The 22,124-nt window shown below is 40.1% G+C and overlaps 1 pseudogene; it reads left to right on the top strand.

The window, feature by feature from the left end:
* The first annotated feature begins 18,853 nt into the window (after positions 1–18,853).
* Positions 18,854–19,502, top strand: LOC131276387 (ran-specific GTPase-activating protein pseudogene; annotated as a pseudogene).
* Positions 19,503–22,124: the final 2,622 nt, after the last annotated feature.

Below are 22,124 nucleotides of genomic sequence, written 5' to 3'. Positions count from 1 at the left end.
TACAGGAAATCAGGGGGTAAAGGAAGGATTTAAGCTGACATCTAAATGGGTGAAATCTATGATAAACTGGTGATAAGTATGTGCACAAGAAAGAGATAAAATGGGGGCATAGTGTTACCTTTGGGTGGGGCTTTGTGGGTTTGAGGGGTGCTAGGGATGGGCGGATGGGTAATATTGCCCAAGAAATTGGGGAGAGGGAAGGGCAACATATGAATATAGGAGATTCTGAGGTGTTGGTTGAAAGTAAAATGCTGCGAAAACCTTTTCAAAATATAATTAGAAAAGTTACCTGTTTAAGATACTCAAAGGAGATAATCTGACGCAGGACAGAATCCTAGGGAATATCTGAATGCTCCTTTTGCCAGAGTGGGTTATACCATTGGGTAGAGACCCATATGATGAGAGTGAAGGTAGACCCACATCCTGGGGAGGACTAATGCCATCAAATAGAGGGAACCGTATCTCTCAAGAGAAAGTGTAGCTCCCAGGGCATTAGGGCAGTTGAGCAAGTCAAGCCCTCAACACTGTTGCAAGTATCACTGAACATGGCTCCTCAAGAAATGAAGATTGACTGTCACTATGGGCCCCAAGGAGAGGGGGAAATAGATATTGAATAGATGGAACCAAAGTAACTGTGAGGGCAAAACAAGTGTTTCACAAGAGCACACAAGGATGGATATAAAACATGTAATATTACACCAAAAACATATAGGCGATGGCAGACTAATAATGTAAACCATAATGTAAAACATAGGATAACTAAAAAATTGAGAAAACTGTATAGCCTAGAGTATAAACCACAATGTAAACACAAATGTTACCTTGTTTGAAAGCTATTGTCTCAATATCTCTACATCAGTTTCAGTAAATATGATATGAATAGTTAAAGGATCATTGCTGTGGAAGGGAAAAGGTTTTATAATGGATATGTGGGAGTACTGTATATTGTATACATGAATTACTGTGATCTAAGGCTCTTGTGAAGAGAAGCTCAATAATTAGGAAAAAAGAAAAGAAAAAGATAGGATGTAGAATTTTTCCAAATCAATATATATTCTATATCTAACCTTTAAACTCATTGCTATATTCCATTTTACTAGTAAGGGAACCTGACATTATATTGGGCTTCACTTTTCAGGAAGTTTTGGATCACAGAGTGATTCATCAATGGCAGCAGAGGAATACCGGTATAGGATATTATTGACAGGTGATATATGGTTGACAGGGAGTTATACAGGGCATGTGTCCAGGGTGCATGGAAATGTTTGGATATACTCATAGTGGAAAAAATTAAAAACAACAGCTGGGGGGATACTGGGTTCCTGGCCAGGGGGGGCTCTGTCGTGGTCCCTAGGGGAGCAGCTGCAGTCCCCCAGGTGCAATGGTAAGGACCAGGAAGGAATGAGGGTCCAACAGTGAGCCCCTGATACTAATGACTATGCTTGTGAGCCTATACACCTGAAATAAGAACAAGGCCTAGAGCAGCACTGTGCCTAAGAGTTCCCTCCTGACAGCCTCTGTGTTACTCAAATGTGGCCAGTCTCAAAGCCAAACTCAGCATGTAAATGCAATGCCTTCCCCCCAGCATGGGACATGACACCTGGGGATGAGCCTCCCTGGCACTGAGGGATCACTACCAAGTACCAGCTGATGACGTAACTAGAAAATGGCCTTGAATTAAAGGTTCAATGCAGACCAGCTGAATATCCCTGTCTACATATAATAACATGACTTTAAAATGATGTTTGACCTAATATAAGGGGGAAATGGAAAGGAGAAATGAGTTTATATGGCTACAAGTCTCTAAAAAAGAGTCTGGAGGTTGTCAGAAGGACTGCCCTTATGCACACCTGAACAGAATCTCAGAGACAGATAAAGTAGATAGAACCCCAGGTATTGGTTCTTTTGAGGGCTAAAGAGACCCACAGGTTCTATGGTCATGGCAGATAGGGTTCACTGCCATGTCAGGTGGCCCTTCCTTGGAGCTGGTGTTTCTGGGTGATGGAACTGGACTCAGATGGGATCTCTTTTCACAAGACTTTCATGCTACTTTATTGGAATTGTAGTTGGTGCGGGGTCTTAAGTTATATCTAGGGGATTTGAATCTCTGGACTGACAATATGATAGCCAGGCCCTGAGCCTCAACAGACTTCAGCTCCTACACTCTGATTTATTGGACTTACCCCACTCAGCTAACATGGAGTTGAAGAAGGTCAACCACCACACCATGGAGCCTAGAGTGCCTACAACTGAAAGCAGGAGGAGTGCATCCAGTATCCATGTGGAATCTAAGCCCCCTCTTGACATAGATGTGCAATGGACACAACCAATCCAAGGTCCACAGAGAAAAGGTGGCATTGGTGTTGGAAGGGTGGCCATGGTGGCTGCTGGGTGTGGGGAATGGGAGGAAGAGATGAGATGGGGAGGCATTTTCGGGACTTGGAGTTATCCTGGGTGGTGCTTCACGGACAACTACGGGACATTTTAGATCCCCCCAGGGCCCACTGGATGGAACGTGGGAGAGTGTGGGCTATGATGTGGACCATTGACTATGGGGTGCAGCGATGCCCAGAGATGTACTTACCAGGTGCAAATGATGTGTCATGATGATGGGAGACAGTGTTGCTGTGGGGGGAGTGGGGGGTGGGGGCGGTGGGGTTGATTGGGACTTCCTATTTTTTGAATGTAATATTTTTTTAAAAATGAATAAAAAAATAAATAAATAAATAAAGGTTCAACATGGACCAGCAGAATGTCCCTGTCTACATATAATAACAGGAGTTAAAAATGCTGTTTGACCTAAAGTAAGGGGGAAAGGGAAAGGACAAATGAGTTCATATGGCTATGAGTCTCTAAAAAGGAGTCTGGAGGTTGTCAGAAGGATTGCCCTTAAGCACACCTGAGCAGAGTCTCAGAGACAGATAAAGTAGATACAACCCCAGATATCAGTCCTTTTGAGGGCTAAAGAGACCCACAGGTTCTAGGGTCATGGCAGATGGGGTTCACTGCCATGCCAGTTGGCCCTTCTTTGAGCTTGTGCTTCTGCTCAACCACCACACCATGGAGCCTAGAGTGCCTACAACTGAAAGCAGGAGGATGGCATCCAATATCCATGTGGAATCTAAACCCCCTCTTGATATAGATGAGGAATGGACACAATCAAGCCAAGGTCCACAGGAAGGAGGAATACACTAAGGATCAGAGTGGACTTAATGATATTCTATTCATGAACTATTGTGGTTAATAATTGAGAAAATGTGGCATTGGTGTGGAAAAAGTGGCCATGGTGGCTGCTGGGTGTGGAGAATGGGAGGAAGAGATGAGATGTGGAGGCATTCTCGGAACTTGGAGTTTTCCTGGGTGGTGCTCCAGGGACAATTGCCGGACGTTGTATGTCCTCCCATGGCCCACTGGATGAAATGTGGGAGAATGTGGGCTATGGTGTGGAACATGGGACATGGGATGCAGCGATGCCCAGAGATTTACTCACCAGATGCAATGGATGTGTCATGATGATGGGGGAGAGTATTACTGTGGGAGGAGTGGTGGGGTGGTGGCGGTGGGGGTGAATGGAGACCTCATATTTTTTGAATGTAATATCTTAAAAAATGAATAAATTGAGTAGAATTTTGGGGAAAAAAAGTAATGATTCAAAAAAAAAAAAAGAGGTTCCCATATATTCCATATATCTCATACCCCACCCCACCCCAATTCTTCCCTCATCAATAACCCCTTTCATCATTGTGTCACATTCATTGCATTTGGGGCACTGTTGCACCACATGGATTATAGTTCACATTGTAGTGTACACTCTCCTCCAATCCAGTCAGTGGGTTATGGCAGGATATATAATATCCAGTATCTGTCCCTGCAATATCATTTAGGAGAACACCAAGTCCTAAAAATGCTCCCACATCACATCTCTTCTTCCTTCTCCCTGCCCTCAGCAACTACTGTGACCACTGTTTCCACATCAGTGATACAATTTCTTCTTCTGCTAGAGTCACAATTGTTCTTTAGTAGAATACCAGTAAGTCTAATCCACATTTTATTCCTCCATCTTGTGAACCCTGGGATGGTGATGTCCACTCCATCTCTAAATTGAGTGGGGACTTAGATCCCACATGGCTGATGGAAGTGATTCTCCTGCTTGCAGTTGTAGGTACTCTCAGTTCCCTGGTGTGGTGGTTGGCCATATTCACCTCCCTGTTACCTGATCTGGGTTTCTGAAATGCTTAATTGGTGTGTATTAAATATTAGCTATCCCTGTTGCTAATTAATATTCTGTGCCTCTAAAGAAATTTGGTGAAAATGTTGCCCCCCAACTCATCACTATATATTTAAATTAATGATATTTTCCTTCCTTTTAAAGTATCATTATTTAAATTAATGATCCTTTCTTTGCTTCTAATATCAATTTAGAAGTTAAACTGATATTTTGAATGGGATGTTATTTGATAATAAAACTAATCTGAAATATTATGAAAAACAATCAGTGAAATTACACTGATTTTATCTTTAAAAAGTGAAAACCATAGATATCCATTAATGGGAGAATGTCTACTATGGCTACATCAAACACTAAGAATGCATTATTTTGTTGAAATTAGTTTAAACTAATTATTTAAATTAGCTTCCTCCTGCTGAGTTTAAATTCTGTGAGAGATTGCTGTTTTTTAGTGCCCATACATTATTTTATGAAATAATGGTCTTTTGGTTTGAGAAATCTAGGTTCTTATTGTTTTTATTATGAGCTTGTTTGAAATTATAATTTTCCTTTCAATGGAGGAATACTATCATATATACTATGATATAAGGACATTATGAGAAAGGGATAGGCCCTGGGTTGGACAAGACTTTCTGAACAACAACAATAATTAATAGCAGCCATCTTTTAGTATGTGCTTATTCTACTGTTTTCATTTTATGGATGGGGATATTGAGACACAGAAGGTGTAAACCATTCAAAGTCAAATGGCTAGTGGGTGGCAGAGCTGATTTTAAAACCAACATGCTTTTCAAAGTCTCTTGAAAGCATCATTTGGAGTTGTTCCACATAGCAGTACAGGAGACACTGAGTGAGCCCAAGGCATCCTTATGGGTGAGTTTTCACATACTGAAGTGAGAGAATTACACAGGTTTCCCTTTCTCCGTGGATATGTGGTGTTCCTAGGTGTGCAGCTCCTCAGCTGACAGGCCTGCCTGCTTCTGGTGAAGAGGAAAAATCTTCTTCAAAAGTGCCAGAGCAGAATCAGCATTTTGTTTGGAAAGGGCCCTTCAGGGAGTTTTTGCTGCTTGATTTCTCTTCCTTGAACCTCTCACATGGCCTTCTGACATTGCATTTGTTAATAAATTTCTATAGCATTAATTCAGGTAATATGAGATTATTTTAGGGTTCAGAGGTTTGTTCTGATGATCTTTAAACCTCTTAAACTCATTGAATCTGCTTTCTCAATGGAAGAATATAGGTGGTTATGACTGAGCATTTTAGGAATTGTAAGGAATAAGGGATTAATGTTCAGTAGTGCTTTCTTAGGTTACACACAGACAAATTTTGATAATTGCATTTCAGAGTTGGGTAATGACATAGTTGTAATTTTTTGGAAACCTAGTCAGATTTTTACCCTTGCCCTATCAACATAGTCCTGAGGTTTCACTGCTGACTAGGGAAGTGCTGAGGCTGGCTGAACATGCCTTTGATGCTGGGTGAGGTAGGGTCCTTCATAGAATTGGATTCTCAGAGCCACCCTAAAATGTAAGTCCTATGTGCTTTTAGGAAGAATGTTAACATTGTGAGTTGTCTTCCTTTTCAGGGAATTGGAATCAGCTAAATCCTAGCAGAAAAGAAAAGTTATAACCATGCTTTAAGTTTTTATGAGGATTAAAAATAGTAAACTTATATCCAAGGCCTTGGACAATGGAGTAAGTATTTTATAAATCACCACTATTATAACCATGTCCCAAGGAGTCACCTTTCTTTACAGGTCATGAGTGTGGGTGGGGAGGTTTGAGAAAATAGACTTTCTACCCCTTCTCAGCCTTGACATGTGAGGAGGTTTGAGAACATGGACTTTCTCTTATCAGCCATGAGAACTTTGGAAATTTGGTTGTTCACTCATCCACAAGCCGGTCTCACTTGAAAATCAGGGATAATGATACTACTACCTGTGTCATACAGTGCTCATGAGAATTAAATGACCCTATCAGTGTTGGAAACTAAGGTATGTCACAAAGGGAGACATGCTGTTTCCATGGCTACGCTTTTAACATAGGAATGCAGCAATTAAGCCTTTCCAGTCAGCAGGATAGAGCTGTCCCGGCCAGGGAAAAATACAAGCAAATACACTTTGTAGTTTGAAAGGAATACTAAATCTTTGTACTTTGAGATAAGTTCTTTAATTTATGAGTCTTGTTAATGTGTAGTTACACTGCTTGTTATCTCGATAGTTGGAGTATATATAATGCCACATGTAGAAAATAAAGTTGTCTGAGGAGTGATTGCTCGCAGAACCCTGATCCCAGCACTCTCTTTCTTTCTTTCTTTGTTTCACTCTCTCCTCTTCTCTTTCTTTCATTCCAGCATGGGGCATGACTCCTGGGAATGGGCCTCCCTGGCACTGAGGGATTACTACCAAGCACTGGCTGGTGATGCAACCAGAAAAAGACCTTGAATAAAAGGGTGAAATGGTAAAGACAAATGAGATCATACAGCTAAGAGACTAAAATGAAATGGGTGGTCATCAGATGGGTTATGCTTATGCACATCTCAGCAGGATCTCATAGTCTGCTAAAGTAGTTACAATCCATGGTAGTGGTTTTCCTGAGGGCTCTGGACATACTCAGGTCCTGTGGTCAGGGCAGATGTCTTGGGAGTTAGGTGCCTTGCCACTGAGCCCTACTTTTGAATTTGTGCTCCTGCCTGTGATGAAGTGGAACTCAGGTATGAGTTTTCTACACATGCTCTTTCTGTCCCTTATAGTGAACCTGTGGTTGCTGCTGGGGTTGGCATATGTCCAGGAGACTTGCATCTCTGGGTTATCCATGTGGCAGCTGGGCCCTGAGCCTCAGTGGTGTGGAAGCATGTACTTTCCAGTTTCTTGGACTTATCCAGGTCAGTTGACAGGGAGGGGATGATGGGAAACCACAACATCAAAAAATGAGAGTCTACTGTTGTGAGTATGAGAATTCCATCCACCATCCATGTGGGATCAAAGCCCCCTCTCAATTACAAGGTGGAATGGGCATCACCAACCCAGGGTCCTCAGGATGGAGGAATAAAATATGGATTAGAGTGGACCACTGCTTTCTACTATAGAATTACTGTGACTCTAGAAATAGAAGAAATTATATCATTGATGTGGAAACAGTGGCCACAGGGCTTTCTGAAGATAGGGAAAGGAAAAGGAGATGTGATATGGGGGCATTTTGGGACTTGGAGTTGTCCTGAGTGATATTGCAGGGACAGGTGCAGTACATGTATATATGCTACCTTAATTAATTGAATGGACTGGGAGAGAGTGTAAATACAATGTAATCTGGCAGTTGGCTCTGGAGTTCAGTGCAATGTCAGTGGGTCCTACTTTGGAAATTGTGTTCCCGAGTGAGATGGAGTAGGACTCAGATATGGCCATTCTACACACACCTCTTCTGTCACCTTTATTGAACCTGTGATTGGTGTTGGGGTTGGTGTATACCCAAGAGACTTGAATCTCTGGACTGGCCATGTGCCAGCTGGGCCCAGAGCCTCAGCAGATTTGCAATTCTTACTCTCTGGTTCATTGGACTTACCCAGGTCAGCTAACAGGGAGATGAAGATGGCCAACCACCACACTAGGAAATGAGGATGCCTACAACTCCAAGCAGGAGAATCACATCCATCAATCATGTGGGTCTAAGCCCCCTCTCAATATAGAGGTGGAGTGGACATCACCATCCCAGAGTCCACAAGATAGAGGAATAAAATATGGATTAGAGTGGACTTATTGGTATTCTATTATGAACTATTGTGACTCTAGCTATTGAAGAAACTGTCTCATTGACATGAAGACAGTGATCACGGGAGCGCTGAGGGCAGGGAGAGGGAAGAACAGATGTTATGTGGGGGCATTTTCAGGACTTGGAGTTGTCCTGGGTGGTATTGCAGGGACAGTTGCTGGACATTGTATGTCCTGCCATGGCCCACTGAGTGGAATGGGGGAAAGTGTAAACTATAGTGCTCCAAAATGTATTCACCAAATGTAATGACTGTCCCATGAAAAAAAATTCACAATATGATTACATGTAACCTACACTAGAATGTAAAAAATCCAAAATCATGTAGTAAGAAGTTTCATGAGGATGTTAAGGATGTAGAGTCCTCTTACATGGCTAGTGGAAAGGGAAATTGGTACAAGTTTGTAAAATCGTATGGCAGTACCTGAAAACGTTAAACATAGAGTTATTATGTGACCCATGCAAGCTCATTGTTAGAAATCTTCCCAAGAGAAAACATATGCTGATGCTAATCCTTAGATTGATAACAGCTTTATGAATAATAGCCCAAAGATGTAAACAAACCAAAATGTTCAACTGTTAAATGGTTAACAAAATATGACCTATCTCTATAAGACAGTGTTATATAAACTGGCTAAATGGGAGATTTTGTGCTGTATATTCACTACTACAATAAAAAAGCATTGTATGAAAAAGAAAACTCTTTAAATAAATGAATGAATAGTACACAAACTCAGACCTCCAGTTCACCCCTGATTGCCTAGAGGTCTCTCCTTAACTAGTTTTGAGCAGAACAATGGGAAGTGCCTTTTATACTATGAACAAGAATAAATTCATCCTCATTCTATCACGAAATACTTAGCATTAATTTTCCTTATCTTGAAGTCATATAAGACTTGGAAAGTTGAACACTGACTATTCAACAGCCCTGACATAAGCTATGTGTTAGTGGTCATTTTCAATCACTTCATAGTCTCTTCCTGGGCTGACATTTCCTTTAAAGAGGTTAAACTTTCTGCACCTTTTCAGTTTGCCACAAGGAGGACATTGTTCTGTTGACTTTACTGAAAAAGCAAGAGCAAGAATAAGGAAAGGAAGTAGAGATCAGTCACAAAGACAGCTAATCATTTTTACAAAAGATTAGCAGAGAAGGCTAAGGTTGAGAAAAGTTACACTTGATAAAGCAGAATCCTATGATTGGCTAAGTGGTTGAGGATTAACCAGTCAAAAAGAATAAGTGTGTAAAGAGTATTTATGATGCCTTTGAGAGGAAGACAGACCATACAGGGGAACTAGATCACAAACAGATGTCTTGACACCTGCAACTAATGATGCATCTTCAGAGATGCATACTTATTAGCAAGCTTGGCAACACCGATAATAAATTTGAAAAAAAAAAGTTCTATTTCAAATGCTTTATAAATAAACTTAGAAAACTTGCTTCTGTGTGATGTCCTTATTTCTTGCCCCCCAACCTGAAAGCTACAATTCACACAGAGAGTCAGATAGCCATATGAGCTAAAGGCTCCTTCCTCCCTTTCTCTTAGCCTTCAAAACCCCAAAATGTGTTCACTGAGTGCGATGAGTGTGCCACAACGATGGGGGAGGTTGTTGGTGTGGGAGGAGTGGGGTAAGGGGTGGGGAGTATACAGGAACCTCTTATATTTTTTAATGTAACATTTTTTTGTGATGTATATATCTTCAAAAAATACAATTTACAAAAATGATGTGGTAGGGGGTTGGGAGTGGGTTATATGGGAACCTCTTATGTTTTTTAGTTTTTTAATGTTTTTTTAATGTAACATTTCTTGTGATCTATTACCTTAATTTAAAAAAAAACCCATCCCACACCACAGCCCCAGGAAGCATTCTCAGCTGCCCCCAACAGGCAATAATCCCTCCTCTGCACACACAAAATGCTTTTCCACACCAATTATATTTTGTCTATCCATGGTTGCCCCAAAGGAGCATGAGTTCCTGAAAAGCTGAGGGGTTGTGGTCTCTTCATTATCTTTGCATCCTCATTGCTTGGACCCTAAGGAGGAATCAGTGGTGCTGACTTCTTGATGAAGATGAGTTAGTGTAGGGAGCAGAAGACCTGAAGCCAGTGGGGTGACACTAATTTCAGAGTCCTCACACAGAGATTTCAGTTGAAACTGAAGGTGCACACTGGGGCAACCACCAGACATAGGCTGTCCTGTAAGCATCTCTCAAATAGTGAGAATTTAGCAAAGAAAAGCTTTCAGCAGGGAACAGACCCACCTAATTAACAAAATGCTATCTAATGAGTGCACTCAAGTACACCCCTCATTTGAATACTAGGAACTCCCCTTTCATGTTTACTTAACATGTCTAAAGTACTTTAGCATGTATTCTGAAGAGGCCCTGGAAGAGGCACAAGGAGACACCACATTTGATGGGAGTGATTTTTCCACCAACACTTCCCACAGAGAAGCTGGGTAGACTGTTGCTCCATCTGAAAGTGCATTACCTGATAAAGCCTCCAGTTTGCTTTCATTTCTAGGGCTCTCTTTTCATCAACTTTTGTTCTACAATAGATTCTGATACTACAATAAAATTCCAACCACTAGCACTTGTCAACAGCTAACAGGTTAATGGCACAAAGAAGGGAAAAATGAAAAATCATACACTGCCTAATCTCTAAATCAGGGATTTTTTATATTTTTTCTTCCACAGACCCCTTTGCCAGTCAGGTGAAAAACATGGACCCAATACTCAGACTACACTATGCTGTGTACTATTTAATAAATATATCACACCTGAACTGTTACATTCCCAAAGAATGTTTTTTTAATTTCAATTCAAACTCATGGACCTCTTGTTAAGAACCCCTGCCCTAGTTGCTCCCTTCTTCCAGCTAAGGTAAGCCTCTCCAAAAAGGCATACCTGTGAAGTCAGGATTCACCAACTGAGGGACATCCATTGAGTTGACCAAAGTCACAAAGGCAAAGAAGAGAGAAAGTGACCTGTAGGTGGTAAAAGTTGATGAGAAAGCGTTAAAGAGGAACAAAGTCAGCCAAGACCACCCTGTACTCTCTCTCCACCCCCAGAATTACTCATCTCATTCCAACATGGGAAAGTTCTGGCATCTGCTTATCACCTGCACCCCGTGGCCCAAGGCACAACCAACCAACAAGAAAAGGAGGACATGGGCTATTCTTTCTGTGCTTTCCTAGCAGTAAGGCTGGTAAGTGGCCCCAGCAACACCTCCCAACTGGGGGCACCTGTATATTCTCTATCCCTCCAAGCTGAGATGGGTTATAGGTGCAAGGAGTTTTCTAAGAAGCCTGAAAGAAGTACCTGCTCTCCATTGGGTACTTCCTGAAACTCTGCCTTAGGTATTCCACCTGCAGCTCATCATACCAGCTTCTTAAAACTGGCTCCACATGTGAATTGGAGGCTTTCTCTTGGACTTTGGGACCCGTGATCAACTAATCTTTCTCAGTATCTCACACTGCTTTTCGAGATGCCTAGTTGTCTGCAATCCATTTTCCATAACTGGTAATATAATTCTTATATCTTTTGCATGTATGGGGAGGTATTTGTCATTCGGGTTTTATGTATTGCCTCTGTGATGTTGATATGGGCTATGCGTGGCAGGCTCTTTGTCTCTTCAGAGATAACCTAAACTATCCGGGACTTGTGGATGTGGGATGATAAAAGGTTGCAGTCCTGCTCACCAAGGGCAGTTTAACAGTGAAACAGTTTAACAATGCAAGGTCTATAAACAAAGTATTCAGGGGAAATGCAAACAAAATATGTTGAAAGCTTATCTAGAATGTCTGGAGTCCACGCTAAAAGCTTACCTAAGATGTGGAAGACAGATATGCTAATTCAAGCCTATTGAGAACTGAAACAAAGGGACCATTTGGCCTTTCCTCTCTGTATAAAAGACATTTGAAAATCTTGTTCCTGGCTCAGGATTCGAACAGAAAACTCCCGAGTCCGGCCGGCCATAAATAAACCATTTTTCCTTCTCAAAATCATTCCTAAGTCCTGGCCTCTCTATACGCAAATAATTGAACTTCTCTCAAATTCTACAACATTTTTGGTGACTCTGGTGGGACAGCAAATGAAGGCCAGAGATGGTAGCATTTTGCTACCCCTTCCAAATCCCCAAGGAAGCCGGGAGGACTCGGGTGAACCCCAAATCTGGGCACCCCTGGATTAAATTTAATCCAGAAAAGATGTGGGCTCCATCAGAATCTTCCCGACAAAAATCGAGGACAATGGAAGGTCTGAAGAGAAAGATTCTGGGAATGAAAAAGAACTACGAACATGGAAGAAGGTAAGATTCCCTGGGTGAGCACAGTCTGGAAGGCCCTAGCTTTAATTGCTAGGAAGGGGATGCTGATCACTTCCCGAGAGAACCCTAGTAGCCCCAGAAAGTTGGGGGGAAGCCATTCTCTCTAGGCTTGGGAAAAGGAGAAAAACCAGGGAAAAGCCCTGGTGTTTTAGGTTTGTCTAACTGCATGTTAGAATCTGGTACTTGTCTTATATCCACTAAAGGAATGGAGTCTTGATTTTAATAAGAAAGGTTGTTTATAGGTTCGAGTCCTAATGTCCTGGAAAAAAAATGGGAAAAAGCCCTGGTGTTTTGGGTTTGTCTAACTGCATGTTAGAATCTGGTACTAGTCTTATATCCACTGAAGGAGTGGAGTCTTGATTTTAATAAAAAGGGCTGTTTATAGGTTCAAGTCCTAAAGTCCTGGAAATTGGTCTAGATTTAAAAAAAAAAAAACAAAACTTGGTTACAGGAAAATGGATCGGCTTTTCTGGTGGAGCTTGGTCTGGGTGTAAAGTTTAAACAGTGGAAAAAGTCTAGCTGAAATCTTTTATTATGGTGCTAAATTGTGAATGAATTCACTTTATACCAAATGTTAAGTGTTCTGAGGTTTGTGATGGCTGTGGGGGCAGCCATGGTGAAAATATATATATAAACTTGTGGGTCAGATTAGTGACCTTTTGCTTCTGTCTGTGTCAGCTCAATGCTAGGGTTGGAGTTGTGTCCTTATGTAAAGTAGAATTACAGCTGAGCTGGAGCCCTCCCTTGCCATTGGCAAGGGGGTGAAATGATTATGGGGCAAAACTGAGGGAGTCTGGATGTTTGCGGAGTCTAGATGTTTGTACATGCTTTGCTGTCTTATCTCTGGTCTGGCCCTTTGCCGGGGCTTGGAGGTCATCTGTGTCCATGCCACACACCCAAGTTTTTGGGTGATGTCCCAGTCAGGGTGGCTGGGTCCCTGGGAGAGTTGCCAAATTTGAGTAGGTTCTGTCTGCCCATTTTGGCTGAAAGCTGGAAAGGGGGGAGCGGCTGGCCCCTTTCCAGTGAGTCCACACCTTCTATTCATAAGCCTGTTTGATTGTTGTGCACTGGACTGCCTGGAAGGGGGGAAGTGAAGAGGGTGAAAAGCAGAATCAGAATAAATGCAGTAAAGTTCCCTCCATAGGGTATCAAAGCCAAAATACTTTTGCATTCTGCTCAGTTCTTATAAGGTATTGTAGTAACTTTAAGTAAGAGAATGTGTTCTATGAAGGTAAAATTTGTCTTAAAGGTATAAATAATTATAAAAGTTTTACAAAGCATTGTTTAAATTAAGGTATTTAAATGGGTAATTGCAGAAAGTCATTATTAAACAAAAACTGAATTGATAATATAATAAAAGGTGATTTTATAACATTTATTCAGCGGCCAGCCTCCCCTGCCAACTTGCTTCCAAAGAAACTTTCTGGTATTACATGCTACTAAGTATTTAAAGTGAAGAAAAGTTCATTATTTTAACAAGCTTGTTTAGTATTAATGGCAATTATATGTTGTAAGAAGTTTGCCTGGTAACTTAGTATGTGGGATATATGGAATGTGTTTTTATTGTTAAGGAAACAGAAGATGATTTTGTCCTAAGATAAAATGATTGATTATTGGAAAGAGTAGAGTGTGGGACAAACCTGAATGAATACTGAAAGTGTAGAAGGTTTGTGGAAGGAAAATTTTTGTGATTAAAATTGAGTAAGATCAATATACAAAGAAAATCTTTTATCAAAAAAGCTTCTTGTGCTTTAACCTCATCATTTCCTGTGTTTGAAGAAGAGTCTTACCTCTTTTAAAAGAACATTATGTTCTAGAAATCAAATCCTGAAAAGTAGCTTTTTATTTCAAACTAACTGCAAGAGATTTATTCTTTTACTTTAAAGGAAAAATTAAAGTAATGGTTAAGTTCATTTAACATGTTATAAGTCGAATGAAAGGTATTTAAAGGTGTTATAAAATTAACAGGTTTTTAAAGTTAATAAAAACTGTAAGAGTTAAAATCATTTATAAATGCATTTATATTATAAAACAGTGGAAAGATAATAACTGAAATTATAGCTGGGTGAATTTAGCCTGAAACTATTATTTAAGTGTAAATTCTAAACTAACCTTTGCTTTGTTTATGGTTACTTCAAGCCTAACCTCACCCTTTGCCTTTGCCTATGGTTATTTCATAATTGAGAAGAGCTGGGACATCACTGTCTCCTCTCCTGGTATTAGTAACCCTTTCTCTCATGAATTCAAGTGTAAACTAAATAAATTGCTGCCTGATGGAATAAGGTTAAATGACCACTGGAGTTTAATTATCTCCAAAATCAAAAAGAGGGTTGGAAGGGGAGAAGTCTCCTGCCTTGACTGTCAGTGTTCCTAAGAGTGGCAATTCATGAGAGAAACCAGTCTGTCTCCCTGAGGCTTCAAATAGCCTCAGTAAATATATATAAAATTAATCTTGTTGCCTATCCAAAATTCTGCTAAATTCAAAGTAAAATATAAAGTTCTGAAACAAAAATTAGTGCTAAAGCATTGAGAACATTTTGGTTACAATCCATTAGTTAAGAAAGAAAATTCTTGTGTAAAACTGCATAGTCATAGTATAAAACTGCACAGTCACAGTGCAAATTAAGAAGAGTTTCAGGAGTCTTTGAAATGCTTTGCAGTCACACTTATTTTGTAAGAATTAGAAGTTTAAAATAACTAAAGTTATGTTTTTGTGTCAAACTATTCATGTCTGCCTATTTGCTCAAATTGTTGAGGTTAAATATGCAGTTATAAGTAATATATATTTCAGGACCCCAAATTAAGCTAAACAGTATATAAAATAATGCAAATTATAAGTAATATCAATCAGCTTTGTTTCTGTGTCTAACTCTTTGCATCTGCCCATTTGCTCAGTGTATGTCTTCATACATCAGGATAATAATATCAAATTAACAAATGAAAATTCTTAAAAGAGCTCGATTCAAATTGTTAATTAAATATGCAGTTATAGATGTAAATAAATATTCTTAAAGCCCAAATTAAATTAATCAGGATGAAAAGGTCATAGAAATCTGATTATAGAAACAATTGGGAAAGGGCCTCCTCTTTGCAAGAGCTTTAGAGGCAAGACTAGGTGTGGCAGATGGAGCCTATCTACTAGGCTAGGGAATTAAGAATCAGTTTGCCTGGTAATTTCCCAGTTTAAACCTTTTGTCAGCCATAAAATGTAAAAAACAAACTAACAAAGATTAGGTTAGTTTTCACATAAAAGAAAAAAATGTTGATTGGTGTAACCTGGCAGCCTGGCAGCCTGCTGTCTCAGTCTCCCACTCCCGGGTTAGACAGCAGTGGAGGAGACCAGTTTAGGCCAGTCCTGTGGGCAGTGGAAGGACGCCCAAGAAGGAGCTAAGTCAGTGCCATTTCAGCACTAAATTCTATTCTTTATTTAACAAACGGGAACAGGTAAAAACTAAAATGGTTGGAATGTGAGAGAGGAAGCAGTTAAATCACACACTTTTGTGCAGGAAAGTTAAAGCTCAGATAAGCTGTAACTTCTGAAGTATCCAATCCATGGAAAAACAGAGGAAGAGCTTGCATGCTGGCCTTAGGGGTATAAATTGTGTCATTTTTCTTTGTTCGGGGCACCAGCCATATCTGGCTCTGTGCCCCTTCTTGCAAGATTGAGAATAAATTCTTTTCTTCTCCACAATCTGGTGAGCCTTATTTACTTCTAGAAGATTTCTTTCCAACAAAATAAAGGTAATTAGTGGCTCTATTAACAAATTTCAGTAAGTAAAGAAAAGTCCATAAAAACTATGGAGAGATCTTTCCTGGGTTATGATTAAACAAATTAAGTAATTGTGTAATGTGTTTTAAAACCTGGTAGTCAGTATGCTTTTAAATTATTCATTTTCATAACTTAAAGAAAAGAAGTTTTTAACTTCCTGTAAGGGAAAAAGAGAACATTCCTTGCATAAACTATAATGGTTTCAATTTTATTTAACTTGAGTGTAATCTCCCATAGTTAATTTATAAACTAAATTAACATTATGTACGAAATCTTTAGAGTAATGAAAATTGTGAGTTCACATTGGTGAAATTAGGCTAAAGGAAAAAGATTGTAGATATGCTCTCAAATAAATAGAGTAAATTTCTTTGGTAATTGTAATTTAATAAGTTTACTTAAACATGAGGTGGCTAGTCAATGTGGTTATAGTCAATTTTAAGGAGTTGTAAAACATCTGCCAAACTGAAAATGTTTAAATAGTTCTAGTTCTAGAAGTCATTGTTAACTAAAAAAACTTAAGATTGGTATTGGTAGCAGAAATAAGTTAATGATAATAAAACCTGTCTGAAGGCCACTGCAAAGTACACATTTAAGTAAATGGTAATAAAAAGTTATCTTGATTCTATTAGAAATATTCTGTTTTCATTTTAACAATGAAAAATAATTTTTTTCCCTCTATTACTAAAGTAAAGTACCTACTGTTATCTTCATGGTAAAATTGTGTAAGTAAACAGTCATTTAATATATGATATGTTGCATTAAATTGTTTAAAATATATATATAAAAACAAGGAATAAATTTTAACCTTATCAAACTCTTTTGTGCTTTCAAACCAGGCCCTGTATACATTGCATTTTGCCTCTCCATGTGAGTTATTGGCTAGGCTGGTTACTGATCCCTCAATTAAAAATATTTGCTATATCAGCCTCTGGTTCTGCTCCTGAAGTCAATGGAAACTACATTGCAGTTTCAAGCTCCTGCAGCAGCCAATGATGACTCGGTACAGCCAAGTGTACAATGGACATCGCCTCCAGGCTGGCACTCTTCCATGGTCCCAGAGAGCACTATGCACCAGGCTAGTAGAATACTGGAAAATCTCTCTAAGATGAAGGATGCTGCGACTTGCTCACTGCATTGAAGAACATGCTAAGTGGAGCCATGGTACCAGGATACTGTAAGTGAAACTTAAACACAATTGGCATTATGGCCTGCTCTCATGGAGAGATGACATGTAAAGTATTACAAACCTGAAACTCAAAACTAATAATTGCAACTCTGAATCCTTATGCATTAAGTAATACATTAGTTAATATTAAGTGCTGTACTTTTATCCTGTACTAAATATATGCCTAATAATTATAACATTATCTTTTCTATTTTGGATCAAGTGCAGAAGTATATTAGACATGTTAAATTCCTGGTAAAATCATTTTCTAAACAGTTAAAAACATGTCTATAGAATAAGGTGGCAGTCTCAGCCAGTCTCAGTCAACTTCTATATTCTACTGTACTCTGCTATGTAGCAAAGGTGAGGCTTGCTTGCTTATGGTGAGTCACCTATTGAACAAGTCAAAATTGCTAGAAATTGTACAATTGAAACTAAGGTGTAAAAAAAAAAACCTTTATTCTGTAGTTCTGATCACTCTCACAGGTGAAAACGAAGAGAATTTCCAACTTAGTGTTCTAATCCTGAGTGAAGCCAGTTGTCCAAGGAGTGCCAGTTCACCAGGAGCATCTGACAAAGTGAATGAGTGCCAATCATTGAACAGTTTGGAATGTGTCTTCAGACAAAGCTAAGTGTCTGTTGCAATTTCTCTCTGAAGATGAATAACTTAAAAAAGAATATATATGCTGTTCCCACCAGCTTTTAGGAGTGCCGTCTTTATAGGCACCTAACCTTGTCTACCTCTGCAATCCAATGTCCTCTTTTAAAAATGGGTATTAAGTTTGTTTCTTTCAGAGTGAACATCGTATTAACCATATGAAAACTTCATCCAACTTTGTACAGAATGCCAGATCCATCTTCCTCCAGTTAAAATAAATTAAGAGTTTTACACCTTATTAGGCAATGACTACAGCCCATGGCCAGCAGGAAGCAGTTACAGAAAAGAGATCATCTCCCTTCAGCACCCCTTTTAAATTAAAGGTGTAAACTCTTCAAGGGTAAAATAAAATTAATAGATGGATCTGGAACCTGACTGGAAATCCACGTGAGCACCAGTGGCCACAGGATGACTGCAGGAGGCCCCTGCCCCAGGATTCTGCTGTCCAGAATGAAAACTTCTAAACTTTTAAAAACAGTCCTGGATGCTACCCTAAAGATTGATAAATAATCAATCAAAACAACAAACAGCCATCCACCTCATAGCTCCAACAATAATTATGCCAAAGCTTAGCAAGTTAAACTTTGGCAAAGAGGGGAAATGATGTGGGCTATGGGTGGCAGGCTCTTTGTCTCTTCAGAGATAACCTAAACTATCTGTGACTTGTGGGTGTGGGATGATAAAAGGTTGCAGTCCTGTCCTTGGTGAGCAGGAAACAGTTTAACAATGCAAGGTCTATAAACTTTAAGTATTCAGGGGAAATGCAAACCAAATATGTTAAAAGCTTATCTAGAATGTCTGCTAGCAAAGGTATTTTCCCAGATTTGCAGGCAGGAAGGAGGTGCCTGCACCAGACTCTGAGGAAGGAGATGTAACCAAGCACCTAGAGGCCCCAGAGCCAGCTAATGTCTGAACCAGCCAAGCTGCTACCACTGTGCACCCATGGCACCCACCAAGGACTCTCAAGAGGACTAGGACACTTCCACTGAGAATATAGATAAGTCCAACCACAACCCCCCATTTGAGCTGATTGTCTATCTTCCTGAACAAGAAATCAAAGCACTGGAGGAAGATGAAGAAGAACTTTTTAAAATGTGGGCAAAGTTTTTCTGATTTGCTTCAGAAAGTGACCTCCCTAAGTGGAAGGAGCATGACATGGTGATGTCAAGTTCCTGAAGCACAAGAAGGGGACCATCCACTTTCTCATGCACAGAGACAAGATGCTGAAGGTCTGCACCAATCACGACATCACACCGCTGAAGCCAAACATGGATAGTGAGCAGGCCTGGGTCTGAAATGCTCATGCTGACTTTGCCAATGAGTGCCCCAAACCTGAGCTGCTGGCCATCTGGTTCCTCAGTGATAAAAATGCACAGAAATTCAAAAAGAAATTTGAGTAATGCAGGAAAGAGACTGAGGAGTGAGAAAAGAGAGACCAGGGCAAAAATGATAATGCCAAAAAGCATTATCTGAGAAGCTGGAAGCTCCTTTGGTAAAGGAGGAGATCCAGGAGGCCCCTGGCAACAAGGAGTCTGAAAAGGAGGAGACCAAGGAAAAAATTAAAAAGCCCCATTGCCCCAAAGGCTGTTAGCTAGAGGAATTAATCTCTAATCACCTAATGGCCTTTTGATGGCTGGTTTAACTGGAAAACTCTAATATTGAAACTTAGCCTTGTATTATTGGTTGCCTCAGTGTTACCTCCTGAGAATCTCCTTGTGCTAAAATATGGCCATTCTCTAAGCTGAACTCTGCATATAAAGGCACGAGTTTCCACCCCAGCATGTAACATGACTCCTGGGGATGAATCTCCCTAGCCCCAAGGGATCACTACCAAACAAAACTTACAATGCAACTGGAGAAAGACCTTGAACAAAAGGTGGAAAAGGTAATGACAAATGAGTTTATATGGCTAAGAGACTTCAAAATGAGTCAGGTGGTCATTTCAGGGGTAAGACTTATGCACATCTCAGCATGACTGCATTGACTGCAAAAGAAAATAATACTGCAAATAAATGGGGCTCCTGAGGTCTCTGGAGACATCCAGACATCAGGGCCAATAGCTCAGGAGTTTGGTGACTTGCCAGTGGGCCCTTCTTTGGAATTTATGTTTCCCAGTATGACAGAGTTGGACTCAGTTATGGTTTCCCTACACAGGGCCCTTCTGCCCCTTCTGTTTGGAACTATAATTAGTACTAGAGGTGATAGGTGAACATCCAGTACACTTAAATCGTTGGGCTGTCCACGTGCCAGCTGAGTCCGGAGTCTCAATGAAGTTGCAAAACCTACTTTCCAGTTCATTGGACTCATCCAGGACAACAAATAAGGAGGTGATGATGGAGAATGACCACCCTGAGGAACCAAGATGTCTACAACTGCAAGCAAGATAGTTCCATATGTCTGCCCCAAGGGATCAAATCCCACTCTCAGTTAGAGGTGGAGTGAGCATCACCACCCCAGAATCCTCAAGATTGAGAAATGAACTATAAACTAAAGTAGATTTACTGGTATTCTTCTATAGACTTGTGATTCTAGCTGTGGAAGAACTTATTCATGTGGAGGCGGCAGGGAGAGGGAAAAACATGCGTAATATGGAGGCATTTTTTGGGACTTGTGAATTGTCCTGAATGACATGGCAATGACTGAAATAGGCCATTGTACATCTCAACATAATCTAAAAAAAATTGTGTGGAAGAGAATGCAAACTAAAATGTAAATTATAATCCATGCTTAGTGACAATGCCCCAAAATGTGTTCATCAATGGGATGAATCTGTCACACTAATGAAGAATGTTGTTAAAGTGGGAAAATGAGGGAGGTATATGGAGCAGGGCATATGGGGATCCCCTACATTTTTTAATGTAACATTTATGTAATCTAAGTATCTTTTAAAAAATAAAAAAATAAAAAAACAACAGAACAAAACAAAACAAAAAATCATTAAACACTAACCTGCCCCAGTTCACAAAGAGGATGCCAGTCTTCCCTGTGTTCCAGAGGGCTCCATCTACCACCTGGACACCTCCAAGTCATGAGAACAACTGGCTGGCCATTCTCTGCCTTTAATCTAAACCCATTTTGTGGTTCATTACTTTTCACCCATTTCTGCCTTCTCCCAGTATCTAGATTTTGAAGGGATTATTTGTTCACGTGTAGTCATGTAGTGAAGCATAGTATATATGGAAATATACAAATAATTGTGTATAATTTGATGAATTTTCAGGAACTGAACACAGCCCTGATAAAGAAGCAGACCCTGCCAGAACCCCAGAAACACCCAATGCTCCCTCCACCCACTGCTGCTGCAGGCTCTGGCCACAATCTCCATCACCAACTTCCAGAGAATAATTTTGCCTTTTTTTATCTTCATAAAAATGGAATCATAAAGTGTGTGCCCTTTTGTGTCTTTTGTTTACTCTACATTGTGTTTGCAAAAGAGTAACTGTTACCCAATAATGTAAGTGACAATATATTAGAAAGACTAACTAGTAACAGCTACTAAATGAGAGAGCAGCGTTTGCACCCAGTGTGGTTCTGAACTCTAAACCTCTGTGCTATACTGTCTCTTCTCAGTACAGAAATTCCAAGGGTTGTGGAGATTAAACATAGCAAAAATGTGCAAAGTACTTCATATTTAATCCTCACAACAGCCCTACATGTCTCCAAATACTGCATCAAGAAGAGTGAGTAGCATGTGCTATCTCTGTCACTTGGGGCCAAGACAGCAGCCTGACAGTTAATATCCAGAGTGGCAACTGGGGCTGGGAACCCGGTGTTGCTCTCAGCAAACAGGGGAGCCCTTGGTGCTGTCTAGGGTGCTGATGGATGTCTTGGTCATTTTCTCTCTCTCCTCTTGACCGGGGTCTACACACTTCTGCTTTCCTTTGATCATTAAAATTGGAATTTCAAGCTAATGTTTTCAACATAAACAGAAATTCTGGAAATGCTTCTTTCAGTGAATCATTCAGATTGATCCTCCACCTGAGAAAACTAGAAGAGCTGAATAAGAACAACCAAACCTTATCTGTTTGAAGGCACTGACAACTGGCAAGACAGTGAGTACAAGAGATCCAAGACACAGCGAAGTCCAGTTTTTATCTCAAAGTTACCTGCTCTTTCTGGTGGAAGTAACTGAAAAACTGAACATTGCATTGGGGAATTATTTGAAGGAATGATTGAAGATTAATCTGATGCTACCCTCCTCTAGAAAGACTGT

Source organism: Dasypus novemcinctus, chromosome 28 (genome assembly GCF_030445035.2).
Source record: "Dasypus novemcinctus isolate mDasNov1 chromosome 28, mDasNov1.1.hap2, whole genome shotgun sequence".
Lineage (NCBI taxonomy): Eukaryota > Metazoa > Chordata > Mammalia > Cingulata > Dasypodidae > Dasypus > Dasypus novemcinctus.
The sequence above is the reverse complement of the archived record's forward strand: the minus strand, read 5'-3'. Positions and strand labels throughout refer to the sequence as shown.